This window comes from Cryptomeria japonica, chromosome 3 (genome assembly GCF_030272615.1).
Source record: "Cryptomeria japonica chromosome 3, Sugi_1.0, whole genome shotgun sequence".
NCBI lineage: Eukaryota > Viridiplantae > Streptophyta > Pinopsida > Cupressales > Cupressaceae > Cryptomeria > Cryptomeria japonica.
Genome location: NC_081407.1, coordinates 422,645,830 through 422,660,882, shown reverse-complemented (window position 1 = coordinate 422,660,882; position 15,053 = coordinate 422,645,830).

Here is a 15,053-nt window from a genome sequence, read left to right as displayed (position 1 = left end):
TTATTTAATTGTTCATAGCCAATTTTTAGGTGTATACAATAATAAATTAAGATTATAAACCAAATTAAACCTTAAACCTAAAGCAAATCGACTTCTACAACATTAAAATAAAATAAACCTTAACCATAAACTAAATTGAACTCTATGAATTAATAAAAATTTAATAAATAAGAACAAAGATGTTTCTATACTTATACTTCCAATTCCACGATATTTCTAAAATTTAAGTACTTAATAAATTAAGATCATGTCAAAAGTATATATATATAACTTGCTTTTACATTCAATTCTTTTTCATGATGTTTCTGTAATTTAATTAATAAAAATAAATTAAGATTATATTAGAATTATTTTTTCATATCTATAAATATGAATATAGTAAGGAAATTATTATTTTGAAAAAGTATATAAAAGATTTCTTTCTTCCTATCGGATATCTTTTATTAATTTTATAGATATATCTTTCCATGAACAATAAAAATAAAATTTTCAATACTAAGGCTTGGCATGTGATGAAGGATGGTAAAATTTCTTGATCTTCACATATACACAATATAGTCTATCATTAAAAAAAAATGGATCTTAAAATTTTTAGAAATATTAATACATAAACTGTCATGTAATTATTATAAAATTATTTCAAATTTAATTAAGTGATAATATTTTGAATTAATGTTTTGAATCACACTATAATATATAAAAAAAGAAAGAAAAATAGTCTAAGAGGTCCCTTGAAATATTACCCTGAACCAAATTGAACCCAAATCCTAAACTAAATCGATACTTAACTCTAACACTAAACCAAATCAAATCCTAACTGTAAAACAAATTTAATTATATCCCTAACCCTCAATTGACCTCTAACCCTAATCTTAATAAAATATTAAACCTAATTAAACTTTAAACCTAACCATGAACCAAAATCTACCATAAACCTAACACTAAACCAAATTGAACCCTAACCCTGAATCTAACTAAACAAAAAATCAAATTTAACCCCAACCCTAATCCTAATCCACTCAGATCAAATTTAACCCTAACACAAAACCACTTTGAATCTTAATCCTTTACCAAATGGAACCTTAGGCCAAATTTTATTTGAAATCAAATTCAAACTGAACCTATACCAAATTGAGCCTAACTCCTAAATCAAATTAAACCCAAATCTTTACATCATGGAGAATCCTATTGAAGATATAGAAATAATCACCTTGAAAAGAGCACATAGGATTTGGACAAGTGTCTCCATCTAGAAGAGTTAAAGTCCAATATAAGTCTACAATTATCCATCCACCTAATAAATGTTGTTACTTAAGTCAAACTTAACTAATTGTAAATAGTGAAAACTATTTACTCTAACACCTCCCCTTAAGTGCAACTTAGGGAATAAAGCATGTAATATGAGATGCCTTATGGGTCTGACAACAAATCCATGTTAGGTACCCATGTACAACTACAATCCAAATCATTCTCTCAGAAATGGAGAAAAGTAGACGTAAAGTGGAAAATTGAATCCTAGTGACTTCCCACCTAGGAGAGAGAAAGGAAGCCACTAGGATAATTTTCACTTGGAGGAACTTTACATTCAAAAGAGGGGTTTGAATCCACTAGATCCAAATCCAAGGGAAACAAGGATGTGAATTCCAAGTGGATTGCAAGGGTTGAAGTGTGATTTACCCTCTTTTGTAAATGAGAAAGTTGACTTGTTGACTATGTGGAAAAGAGAGAGGAAATGAGTGAAATGAGGAGCTACCAGTTTGGGATCGCACTATAACTTCGGTTCTGAGCTAATTAGACTGATACAGATCTGTCCTGCAAATTTGGAGAAAATTTGTCGGGACCATGGCAGGAATGTACATGGTCCTCCACAAAATCCGCGAAACGAAAAGGGTTCTTCCATCTCTGCAAATGAAGCCCAAACCTGCAATTACAGTTGGGCACCTACAACCTACACACAGAAAAGAGAGGAAAATGGGGTTGTGGATAGGGGTTTGCCTCTGTCAAACCCCGGTTGAGGAATCAACCTTGAAAGAAAGTAATTGCAAATGCTTGAATGTAAACAATGGAAATGTATACCTTGTAGATCTATAATTTGTTGATGATGATTGCTTTTCTTCTTGAATGTAAATCACAAGTGTTGCATGAAATGGCATGTAATATGACAAAATCCTAACACACATACATGCTTGCAAATGAATGTTGTAATGTTGCTTTGATGCATGAATGAAGAAGACTTGAATGCTTGATGATGTATATCTTCGCCTACGCTTTCTTGTGATCCACTTCACTTGAATTTCGCCTCCCATTCCTCCCTATGCAAATGAGAAAACCAACTCCCTTTTATAGATGCCTCTTCAAGATTAATTCATCTCATAAAAGGTCGGCATTGAGGAGATTTAGGATCCTGAAGTGCAAATGGGGTCGGGGAGACCTATCTTGGGGCCACCCTAAGAGGGTGGGATAGGGGCGCCACACCCCTGTCCAAGGGGGGACAGGGGTGCCATGCCCTTGTCCTAGGGGGGACAGGGTTGCCACACCCCTGTCCTACCCTATCTTGGGGCCCGGACAGGGTCTTGAGGATATCTCAGCGCTCAAACAGGAAGGGGTCAAGGGTGAAAATATAGAAATAGGTCTTGGTTGGCGAAGAAGATTTTGTCACTAAGGTGAGGACCTAAAATGTGGTTAAAATTGCAGGAGGCGCAATTTTATGACACTACATTTAGCCCCCACTTTAGCGGGAGTATGGCTTACACCACTATTGCTGGTAAATTAGAAGAAAGAGAGATAAACATGAGAGAGGCGGAGCAAGGTTACAAGGAGTATAAGATGTCACTAATCTTGAGGAACCAAGCCCCCAATCTTAGGATCTTAACTCACTCAAACATATGCAAGAGCACACAAAACAAAAGGAACAAGATGCACAAAACAAAGCACAAAAGACACACGACAAGACAAGACACAAGACAACAAACCAACTAGCATATGTTTGAGTGAGTTAAGATCACAAAGAGACCTCGATACTTAGATATCTCAACAACTAATCAGAACACAAAGACCAATGTCATCACATAAAAGAGCAAAGCTGACATCATCCATGAACCATCAATAGAAAAACTATGGGTTCATGAGAGGAAGAAGAGAGAGAACATGAATACACACTTTGGTGATGCATGAGAAGAAAGGCAAAGAAGAAGAAACCATGGACGTATCGCCCCTAAAACTAGGTGATCCATGGAGAGAAGGACATGGAAAATCTTGCCCCTAGAGCCTATCTAGATGATCCATGTAAGGGAGGAGAGTGGGAACTTCATTAGTTCCACCCAACCTACAATGCATGTGTGTGCAAGTGAGGTTTGAAGCACCTCATAGGAGTCTATGCCTGAGTATGCTACAACCTATATAAAATGTATAATACATGTATCAAGAAAGATGTGACATCCCACTCTAAGAGTCTATGCTCTGGTTCCAAGAATAATCAACCTACATAAAAGAAAAGTGGCACCATCTCGCTCTAAGAAACCATGCTCCGGTTCCGAGAATGACATACTATAAAAAGTGACGACATCTTTCTCTAAGAGGCTTCCCTCTGGTTCCAAGAATGTCTCACTATACAAGAAAAGTGATGACACCTTTCTCTAAGAGGCCGCCCTCTGGTTCCAAGAATGTCCCATTATGCAATGCATGAGAGAAGTATAGTACAAAGGAGTAGTGTGGGTGCCCACCCCCTTAAGATGTCAACATAGTTTAATGTTGATAGCCTAAGGAAAGTAGAACAAGGATACCTACCTTCAACACAAAGAAGATATCTGTTATGCAACAATGTCATAAATCCAAGCAAGAGAGGGAATACTCTTCAAGCAAGGATAACATAGTTGAAAAGAGATATCTTGTTGTAAGTGTAAAGGTGATCCTTGGAGGAGAAGAGATCTTTGTTCAAAAGACATCTGCCCCCAAGAGGAGTTGTCTTAGACAAATATAACATCTTCTAGCACAAAGAAAAGAAGAGAACAAGAATGCAACCCTTCCTCCTATTCCTAGGTGAAGGGGATGCTCGATGAAGGATGACTCACATTTAGTCCTAAGAGGTATGGGTAAATTTATCATAGATGTGTATTACCCAGTGTGAAAAGAGGTTGTAGTCAAGGACTGACACCTCTTGTATAAGAGAGAATCCTTGAGCAAACAACCAACAATTTCACACAAGGAATGTCATCAAGTAATAAATCTCACACCATCCACACAATAGGGAAAGGTGGATCCTTAGAGAAAGAGAGAGGGAGAGAGATCATTTCCCCCCAAGCATAAGATAGTGAGAAGAATTACACAACTTCTAGAGAGATATTGCTCATAAAGACGTATTGTTTCAAACAAGGAATACATCCTAACCAAGGAACAGATATGCACTCGCATGAAGGATAACTCCATTCAAGAAAGGACATCAAGTTATGAATAACACAATAGAAGAGGTAATTTTCAAAGAGAGAGAAAGAAGAAAAAGGAGGTTCACAAAGTCCTCTAAATAGATATTATTCATAATAGACGTACCATTTCAAGCAAGGAAAATATCCCAAGCACGGAACAGACATGCGTTCACATGAAGGAAAACTCCATGCAAGAAAGGACATCATGTTTATGAATAATGAAATAGAAGAGGTTATTTCCAAAGAGATAGAAAGAAGAAGAAGGTTCACAAAGGTTTTCTAAGAAGAGATTGTTCATTATAGACGTACTATTTCAAGCAAGGAAAATATCCTAAACACGAAACAGACATGCACTCGCATGAAGGAAAACTCCATGCAAGAAAGGACATCAAGTTTATGAATGATGAACTCCATAAAGAAAATAGTGAAACCTTAGAAAGAGGAAGAGGAATATTCTTGCCCCCCAATCATAGAGGCAAAAATTAATAGACTATTATATTGCTCACTAAGTATGATTTCACCTGAAATTGTACCACCATGAATGACAAAGAGCCCCCAATAAGTAGGCTAACTATGTCACATAGTGAGGAGGAACATATTAGAAACTTGAATGTTATTTTAAATGATCATGATGAATATGCCATTCATTGTCAGATGTTATTTTTAAAATACCTGAATCAATGCAATGTTGTATTTGTGTTTTCAAAGCTTGACACTCATTAGTAGAATGGCCATGGTTTTGATCATATTTACAAAAAAGAAGAAGTTTGAGAATGTTGTTTATATTCTCTTCTTCGTTTAGGACAAAGAGGAGATATGAATTTGGAATTTAGAAGATTGATCAGCACATGTTTTTGTTGTAACTCAAAATTAGAATGAGAAGGTGTGGATGTACAAGATAATGGAGAAGAAAATGTGGACAAAGGAAAGTGTGATTTCTCATGACTTTGTTGCTCACATTCAAACATTTTTCCATTGCATGTATGTTCAAAAGAAAGTTCACTCTTAGGGGGAATTGGATTGAAGTTTAAAGAGGCCCAATAAATTTCAAGATTTGTGCTAGGCGAAAATTTTGGAATGTGAAATTCAAGCATCTTGGACTTTTTAGAAAAGGTAGGAGTGAAATCTAAGGACCCGCAATCATCCTCTAAGAGTTCTTCTTTAAGAACTTCTTTGGTAGGAGATGGGGTATTTTAGTGAATTGAAGAGAGGATTTTAGGACCTAAGAAAGCATATGATGCTTCACTTATGTTCGCATCAATTACCTCATTATTATATGTGTAAGGCACAACATGATAATCAAGAAGAATTTTTGGTTTCCTAGGAACATGAATGGAATTGATTTGATTTTTGTTAGGATCTTGATTTTTGGGAGAGAGAGAATTATGATAAGAAATAATCTCATCCTCTTGTTCTAAGGTATCTTTATTTTCAATACACTCATTAGAAAAAGGACTATAATATGTAATTAATGCTTCATCTTTAGAGGGAAGATCATGAAAAGAAGGTATGGTATCACTAGGATAAGTAGCCATAATATCATCCCCTTGCATCATATAATCCCTATGAGGGAGGTACTTTTTAGGAGAAGAAGGATCACAATTCTCTAAAGATTCATCTTTAGGAGGGAGATCTTTGAAAAAAGTGTCCACATGCTCTTTTTGCACCAATGTGCCCTCATTAATGAGATCAATTTTGGGAGAAGGTAAATCATAGCTATGAATGAAAGGGAGAACTAAATTATCATCATATGCATGAAATGGAACATCATGAACATCTTTAATGTAACTCGAAATTGAATTAGCAAAATAAGATAAGAACTCCATATTCATTTATGATCAAACAAGAATAATGTTCACCCCATACATGCATAGAAAATTTAATAAAGGAGGGAAATGGAATTTGAACTACAAATTTAAAATTTGAATTTTAAAATTTAAATTTGAATTTGTGTTCGACCTTAGAGGGTGTTAAAATTGATAAAGTACACTAATTTTCTAGATTTAAGCAAAAAAACACAATCAATTCCATCTCCTAAAATTTCAAGAAAAAAGTCGAGGACCGTGGCGAAAGTGCACACGGTCCGACCAACTTTTTTAAAAAATTTCAAGAATGATAGGTATTATGATATTATCACAGAATCCAAAAAAATAGCTGATTTGGAGATGTCTAGATCGGTCAAATTCGCAGTCAAAGGTCGAAAATAGAAGGATCTTAAAAATTATGGTTTTATGATTTAAGCACTGAATTTTCAGAATAAAGAGACAAATTTGAATTGCAATTTTCAAATAGAAATCAAATCTGAAATAAGTAATTAAAATGTTGCACTTCACAAGCTTAATATCCTCAAAATGAAAAATTAGGGTTTTTTATGCAATTAACCTCTAAAATTTGCAAATAGATCAAACTTGGAATTGAAATTTTGAAATTCAAATTGCAATTAATCAGATCTAAGAATGAGAAATCAGAATTAATCTGTAAGACGTCAAGCTCACCAAAATGTAAAGTGGAAAATTGGATCCTAATGACTCCCCACCTAGGAGAGAGAAAGGAAGCCACTAGGATAATTTTCACTTGGAGGAACTTTACATTCAAAAGAGGGGTTTTAATCCACTAGATCCAAATCCAAGGGAAACAAGGATGTGAATTCCAAGTGGATTGCAAGGGTTGAAGTGTGATTTACCCTCTTTTGTAAATGAGAAAGTTGACTTGTTGACTATGTGGAAAAGAGAGAGGAAATGAGTGAAATGAGGAGCTACCAGTTTGGGATCACACTGTAACTTCGGATCTAAGATAATTAGACTGATACGGATCTGCCTTACAAATTTGGAGAAAATTCGACAGGACAATGGTGGGAATGTACATGGTCCTCCACAAAATCCGCAAAATAAAAAGGGTTCTTTCATCTCTGCAAATGAAGCCCAAACCTGCAATTACAGTTGCGCACATGCAACCTACACACAAAAAAGAGAGGAAAAGGGGGTTGTGGATAGGGGTTTTCCTCAGTCAAACCCCGGTTGAGGAATCAAACTTGAAAGAAAGTAATTGCAAATGCTTGAATGTAAACAATGGAAATGTATACCTTGTAGATCTGCAATTTGTTGATGATGATTGCTTCGCTTCTTGAATGTAAATCACAAGTGTTGCATGAAATGACATGTAACATGACAAAACCCTAACACACATACATGCTTGTAAATAAATATTGTAATGTTGCTCCAATGGATGAATGAAGAATACTTGAATGCTTGATGATGTATATCTTTGCCTATGCTTGCTTATGATCCACTTCACTTGAATTTTGCCTCCCATTCCTCCTTATGCAAATGAGAAAACCAACTCCCTTTTATACATGCCTCTTGAAGATTAATTCATCTCATAAAAGGCTAACATCGGGGAGATTTAGGATCCTGAAGTGCAAATGGGGCGGGGGGGACCTATCTTGGTGCCACCCTAAGAGGGTGGGACAGGGGCGCCATGCCCCTATCCTGCCCTATCTTGGGGCCCGAATAGGATCCTAAGGCTATCTCAGGGCTCAAACAGGAAGGGGTCAAGGATGAAAATGTAGAAATAGGTCTTGGTTGGGGAAGAAGATGTTGTCACCGAGGTGAGGACCTAAAATGTGGTTAAAATTGCAAGAGGTGCAATTTTATGACACTACAATAGAAAAACCTTGTAGGAGAAAACTCCTCTCCAAAAAGAGAGCATTTAAGGATTAAGAAGCCTCCAAAATGATGTCGTAAAACCATGAAGAACATCACTAAATCATGAAGTTGTAGGCAACTGACAAAGACTGATATGGTGCTATAACTGAAGATACTCCTCTAAAAAAGATGATGATCAAGATCATGAAGACAATAATCTGCATGAGTGGCCCAAACAACACTACTCAAACAATTATCAAATGACAACAATAGCAATAAAATTTGTCAAAAAATATAGATGGCGTATAAATTTGCATGAGTGACCTTAAAATCACTATGCAACCAATTAAGTTGCCTAAGTCTACTCAACAAATGCAAAATGAAAATACAAGTGCAAAAGTCTAAAGATCCAAGATCAATTGAGGATGATTGCCTCTACAAAAGAGGAATGCAAGAGTTTATCGACTCACTTCAAGTGAAACCACGGAAGAATTGTCATGAACAATTTATACCCCCCATAATGCTAACTAGGGAGAAGCATGGCAGTTCATTGATATCATGGCACTAACCAATTCAAGGTTTGAAGTGACCAATATAGTACCTGCAACTAAAAAAGGGTATGCATCGAACTACACACATGCATGAGGCATGAATCCCACCGATTCATCTATTGTCATGGAGTTACACTCACTTTGATAAGCAAACAAGGGCTCTACACAACCCCCAACAAAACTTTATAGTACAGTGTGAGTACAAAAATATGACACAATTTGTACATGATGTGAAATGGCACAATGTCTCAACTATAATCATTGAAATAATCTCCACCATGTAGGATGACAAGATCCTCATCAACAGGTCAACCACAAAGACATGTCTTTCACAAAAAAATCTCTAACCTCCAAGGAATAGATAATACACCTAACCAAAGAAAAATGCAGCCTAAGAAGAAGTCTCTCCACCCAGTCATGTTTTGTAGATTAATGATAAAAAACAAGATGCCCAAAAGCTTTTGATGCACCAATGAAATGACTGATATGGGCCTAATGTAGCCAAACTTGCAAACATAAAATCACATGGAAAATATGAAGGCCAACCAATGAATTTGAGGACCAAACCAAATGAAGGTCGATGTAGTTAAATGGCCATACATGGGCAAAATACCTTCAGCGAGCGATCACAACAGATCTCATAAGTCAAGAAAGCTTCCTCATGACAAAGTGTCTCTCTTAATTCTATAGATCCGTGATACTCCAGTGGTGAGAAATATGACCTGTCACAAAGAAATGATGCAAATAAAGGCCTCAGACTAAAGAAATTGTCAATCTAATCCTAGTATATCGTTCAAGCTCAAAAAAGCAATGATTGGAGACTGACACAGATCCCACATTCTTAAACAAGAGATTGATGTACGCTAATAATCACCATGACAAAATTAGTCAGTATTCTTCCACTTATAAACTATCATCAATCACTCTTGAAAGAAAGAACCAACACCTATTAGAAACATGTGATCTACTCCAATAGAGGTGCACAATTGACAATTAAGGGCAGGAAAAATTGATCACCAAACAAAGACAAGCTACTAGTGAATGAAATCATTTGACCCCAATTAGACACGCCAAGGCTGATCCAAGGATGAGGCACTTTAAAAATTGAATGCCTCCAATAACTAAATAGATCAATACAATCTGGGACCTCAAAAGTTAAAAATGATGAAGAATATCTAAATAAGGAGTTGTAGAATTGGAGGCTCTGATACCATGTAGGTGTCTCCACCCAACCTAGGAGATAATTTGTAGAATATCATCCATAGCTAAGAGAGATTCAACACATGATATTGTATTGAAATAAGGTGAGTACAAATGTACAAGGAGCCTTGCTTAAATAGGAAAGAGTAGGTGATGCAAGTACACAAGATTTGGACAAGTATCTCCATCTGGAAGAGTTAGAGTCCAAATATATCTCTAAAATTTTCCATCTACCTAATAAATTTTGTTACCTAAGTTAAAACATAAGTAAACATAAATAGTCAAAACTATTTACTCCAACAAATCCATCATAAATCTTAAACCAAATTAAATTTTAACCCTAACACCAAAGAAAAATGAACCCCAATACTAAACCAAATTAAAGCCTAACTCTAAACCCAAATCTAAATTGCACACTTACATTTAATAAAACCTTAACACAAATTAAACACTAACCTTAAACCTAATTGGACATTAAATTGAACTATAATGCTAAATCTTAAAACCATCATCATCGAGTTTATCTATTCTAAGGTTTAGAGAATTTGACTTTCCAAAATCTACTACCATGTTCGATGAATTTTTAGAGTCATTGTTAGATTCAATTAAGTAATATTAAATAAAAAATACAAACATGTTATAAATAAAACTAATAGAATATTTAGTTTTGTATATGATATGATTGAATAATGAATTAAGATTGATTGATTATCATAATCAAATATATAATACAATTAAAATAGTAATAAGGAAAGAGCATAGAGCATAGTGATTAATAGATTAAGGTTGATTAATTATTCACATGAAAGCAATGCTTTAGTAGATTCCATTGCTAAGTTGTAGGTTTTATTACATTCAATTTCTTGCATGTATATCTATCTTGTAAATAAGGCTGCAATATCAATGCCATATGGATTTTATATTTGTTTTAATTGTTTCAAATTGTAAATCTTGTCATTTGTTTATATTTATGAATGATGTTTTTTATCACGCTCCGCTATGAGGCCAAGAGGACGTATACAACAAAACAATGAAAATGGGAATTTTTTTTTTTTTTTTTAAAGATAACATTACACATGCAAGAGAGATACATTCATCAAGATAAATAGTGATACACAATTAACAACTAGCAAATGTCCTCAAGGCCCCATAACAATGCAACACAAGGTTGAACATCATCCAATATACCCAACAAAGAACTGCAATACAAATTATAACATTATTCATTTGCATAGGTACAAGATACATATGAACATAAAATACATTACAATGGATCCACATGATACAAATCTCCAAGATTCCCATGATGGGATGAATACATGAATCTGGTACAATAGTTACAGTCTTCAATCTTCTCACGAGCCTCCTTGAACATGAAGCAAGATGAGACAAACCCAATAGGTGTGAATAACAATCCACCCAACCATGTGGTACCGTAAAGTCCACCCCCCATGTTGGGAGGTATCAGCCAGACCCGCAAGGAGGAAGTAAAACATACAAGGGTACCATCATGACTCGCAAAACAATCAACAAAGATTTACTCACAAGAGACTCACAATAGAATCCACAATACAGAATACACATGAGGCTCATAAAAGAATCAACAAGACAGATTACACATGAGGCTCACAACAATAATATCACAAGAGACATGAACTTGAGACCACCAACCTCCAGAGGCTCAAACAATCCAAAGGAGAATGGCAAAACACAAGTTACCACTAGGCAACAATAGGGAAGAGTGTCATCACTAGGTTGTCATGAGTTATCCTGGTAGGTCTTCACTAGGTCCCGACCCCCATCCTAGGTTACCTTGGTGACCTCTCCTAACCCTTGGCCCCCATACATACACTAATGGACCACACCAACCTTTCATGAAGACGAGATTGGTGGAAGCCATTCTAGGCCCTTCTCTACTTACCCCAAACCTAAATGAGCATTTGCGGGCAAAAGAGGCAACATAAAATTATCTTTATTAATGTGAACTAACTACCCACCCAAGTTCATTAATTAGGTTTTCACTTGATTACAAACTCTCATTGAGTTACCCTGGCGACCACTTTCGGTCCTGACCCTCAATTAAAGCCATTCCCCCTAGATTGCATCTAGGAATCCAAGCAACACCAAGGATCAAACCGGATATCACAAGATGGAAAAACACCAAAATACCATAGCAAGACTTGCCTCTCTTTCTAGAATAAGATAACAAACTTGAAGTATCCAAGGTAGGCTAGAAAACACCATCCAACTTCAGAATCATACAAGGCTCAAACTAACAACCTCAAAGAAGAAGCATGATTAAACAATAAAGAATCCAAAAACTCCCTTCCTAAGCCTCTGGAAATCAAACACATATAACCAGACATCTGAGTATCCCACAATGAAAGGCAAGATCAATAAACAAAAGCAAGGTCTCATTATGCCAAGTACAAACAAGTTCATTTGAATCTACCAAAGAGACCAAATTAACACTTGTTTGATAAATAGATCCAAAACAACATTGATTTTATTAAACCATAAGCTCAATTTATTAACATCATGCTATTTCACAAATATAATAAACATTCCTACAAATTTATTTTCATTATATTTGGTCAATTGCATATGAAATGAAGATTACCCAAGTTCATAAGAAAACATATACATATAAATAATTCCTAAGCAGAACTTAACCACATGATTAGTAAATAATAAGAAATGACATCTGAACAAACCTAGATACATTTATTTTCTCAAGCATATATCTAATTTCCAATTAAGTCTATATTTAACAAATATACATGCATATAATTTTTTTGCAAACTAATCTCTATACTCAAATCTATTTAACTAAAATATCTAATTTAATTCTTTATCTAATTTTTAACAAATCCTGTCTATATTTATCCAATAAATAACTATTTTATCTATTTTACTATCTTATCAAATAACAATTTTTTTTCCAAATTATGAATATAACATACTTATCTAATCATTTGACCAATCATCAATTATACATATACTGATACATTTATTTTTTCAAAATAAGGATTTGATATGTGTGTGTGTGTGTGTGTGTGTGTGTGTGTGTGTGTGTGTGTGTGTGTGTGTGTGTGTGTGTGTGTGTGTGTGTGTGTGTGTGTGTGTGTGTGTGTGTGTGTGTGTGTGTGTAATTTAACATGAACTCATTAATATTATCAAAATATTTTTTATTGCAGATATCAATCAAGAGAGAGGGGGGGGGACCCCCATGGTGGTGGTGGAGATCCCAACACCGTGGAAGCCCACGATGGGTGGCCTCCCCACCACCATGGGTGCCCATGGTGGGTGGGATTTACCCACCGTTGTGGGTGCCCACAATGGGTGGGATTTACCCATCGTTGTGAGTGCCACGAAAACCCCAAAGAAAAATACAAAGCACCTGGTAAAACAAGTATATGTAGTATTTAACAGATAATCTAATTTGAAAACACGAAACCTCTATCACACAAAATCTGCCAATGAGAATTACAGTAATTGAATAATTCCTTTCTTGGATCTTGAAGGATAAAATTGGACAAGGATACTAAAAAATTTTAACAATGCAACCCGATCTTCCAAATTTCCAAAATTCACAATATGCATTTAAATCAGATTCACAATCAAATTCCAATAGCCCAAAAATCCCCCGTTAATAGGCAATCCATCAAAATGTTCTCTATTCAAACAAACAATAAGTTGATTTCAACCCAACTAAAAGACTTTCTACATGCGAGAAATAGATTTGGAACCCTACCTCTAAAACGCTATTTGATAACCACACACAGAGGCAGAAGCAAAAACCTACAAAAGATTCACAGTCGTCATACACAATATGACAGTCCCACAATACCAGTGGCTTCCACAAATTCTTCAAACCCCCCCTTTCACCAAATCCACAACAAACTCAAAACAACCTCTCTTGAATTCTCCCCGAATTCCCCTTTTCAAACCCATTTTTCCCAAAATCCCTTTCCAAGCCAAAAACCAAAAAGATGCGTACAGTAAACTTCACGGGAAGAAGCCCCCTATTTTCCCCAAAAAGTAGATTAAATCAATTTCTCAAATGTAACTCCCAAACCGCATGCCAGATTCCCAAATAATTATGTATTCCATTAATTTCTTTATTTTAGTAACCCCCACAAATGCAAACTGAAAATATATTAAATAAATATTAATTATTTCCTCTAAAATTAATTTTCAAAACAATTAAGTAATAGTTGTATTTTAATAGATTATTACATGAGTAAGGAGATTACTTAATTAAATGTTTATAATTAGTCAAATGAGACAACTATAATAAATTATTAATTTAATTAATTAACCTTCAAATACATATATAGATGTTATTTTTAATTCCCTTAATAAATACTTTTTCCGAATTAATTTAAATAATTTAAATAATTTAAATCTTTAAGTTCCACAATTTCAACTCATTAATTAATCAAATAATGACATCCAGATATCATTAAAATATTATACTAATCTTTTCACTAATATTAGATAGTTATTATACTACACACAGGAGTAGCAAAATACATCAAATCAGAACACAGAGGACCAACTGAGCTAACGACTGACATGACCAGACAAACACTATACATGGATACCTGACAGGGGATTCATTCTATAGGAATGATGGTATGATGGGGTCTGACTGATATATCCCTTTCCACTTTTCCATTGGGTTCAAGAGCACGCTCAGACTTGAAGATTCAAGTGGAGTCGATGCTCGGTACCTGTAATCCTGCATCACTAAGAAACATACATACTGATATCCAAAATGAATAGGAACACTAGTGGAGGAGAGCTGTGACAGTTTGTGTCTCGCCGAAATGGGTGACGAAAGATCATCCCCTCTCACCCCATACAGACTCATACCCATACAAGAAGATGAACACAAAAACTATTTCATACATAAAGAAAATATGTCAATCCAAGGTCAGTATATACACATATAATCTAACATCTAACCATCCTTCAAGATAAAATGCATAACCAACATAATAAAAACCATCACATAAGAGAGTATCATCTAGTCGCATAAACCACCGAAGAAATCAACTAGAGTCAAACTAAGTTAAACAGAGTCTGGTCGAAGGAGGGGCATTACATTTTTTTTATAAATTTGACATCTCTCGGCATCCTCTACATGAATTTTATTTATAAAATATAGGTATGCTAGTATAGGATTGTATCAAAGGCATTTTTTTTATATAAAATAGGAATAATTGCATGAC